The sequence below is a fragment of the Olea europaea genome, unplaced genomic scaffold, assembly GCF_002742605.1.
Source record: "Olea europaea var. sylvestris unplaced genomic scaffold, O_europaea_v1 scaffold2654, whole genome shotgun sequence".
In the NCBI taxonomy this organism is placed as follows: domain Eukaryota; kingdom Viridiplantae; phylum Streptophyta; class Magnoliopsida; order Lamiales; family Oleaceae; genus Olea; species Olea europaea.
In genome coordinates, this window is record NW_019244901.1 from 35,454 (window position 1) to 36,990 (window position 1,537).

Below are 1,537 nucleotides of genomic sequence, written 5' to 3' on the forward strand. Positions count from 1 at the left end.
AAAAACTAGAAAGAAGGATAGAAGAAATTAAAGTCTTGCAAGGTCAAGAAAACAAGACCACACAAAGCAAGAAACATAAACAAGCTCAGCATAGATAGCGCCTTCAAATATCCAACGTTGTCTTCATTTTCGTCCTATGTTTGTAACCAAACAGCCAGTACTCACTCGAAAGGAAATAGTGGATCGACATCCACAAGATCAAGGGACCAATAAGAAGAAGAAGAAGAAGAGAGAGTAAAGAGAAACATGGACAGATAGCAAAACAAATATAGTTGTGTGAAGTGATAGATATGTGGGCAAATTGTGTTGGTTTATATAGACAAAAAATGGAACCCGTGAGAAAGATAATAGCTTTATTGATACTGGTATACATATACATGCATTGTGTGCAGTGGATGTAATGTGACTGAACAAAACCCACCTGCGTAAAAAATCTGGCACATACATCTTTTACCTTCTGAGTCACGTAATATGCTGAAAGAATAAGAGTTTGATACTCATGTATGGTCATGGGGAGTCAGATTTTTATAAATGGATGATTGCAACAGTGCATGTATAGCATTAATTAGCATCGGTCATCATCCATATAAAATATTAGTTGTGGAAGTTTTATTAGCATCGGTCAATTTTTCATTCTTGGACATCAGTCACCTGATCCATTTGAGCCATATTTAGATATTTACTACTTTATAAATGTTAAGCAAATTTGAAATATTGGTCCTCAACTTCCGCCCTAAGTGGATAGGATAAAAATTTCTCACTACTCACAAAAGAACTTTAGTTTTGATTCTCTGAAACGGTCTTAAATTCAGATAACCATTATTTAGATTATTTTGCCAGATCTGCAGTGTGAAGTTTTTATCATCAATTCTATTTGAAATACATATAGTGATAGAGTAATTTGTAGGTTGAGGTTTGCAATAGATAGGCTATGTGTTCGTTTTGACTCTTGAGTGAGAGCGATAAATAGGCGATGCACATCTTTGGTGCCGTGTGCTTTTGTTTGACTAGCTAGATTCATTCAATTGAATCCATCCTTAAGAAGGCTTTTCCATAACTAGGTGCAATGCTTTAGTGTGATTGACATAAGTTAGGCTAGCTAGGTTTAGTCGTACGCAAAACCAATAAAAGAGATAAGAGTGGATAATAAATAGAAACTATTGATTTAAGATGTGAAGAAATCGATTGCGGTAGAAAGACAATCCATATGAAAGTAATTATATATTATCCAACTAAAAAGATTTTTTAACCCAAACTCTGCCAGTCTTTCCACGCCAAGATTGATTTGAGAGAAGCCAAAGAATAGTATCGTTAGTGTTTAGAAACAAAAGATTAAAGATTTATTTCCTCTATTTTGTGAACTAATTGAAGACTCCAACTGTAAATTCACCATTGACAATTTTTGAAATAAACACTGATGAATCTCTCTCCTTCATAAAAGGCTTATCTGACAATTCTATTATCAGTATTGTCTTTATATAATAGTCATGATGACCTGATCCTACTTTTCCCTTATTGGTGAAAAATTTGTCACTCC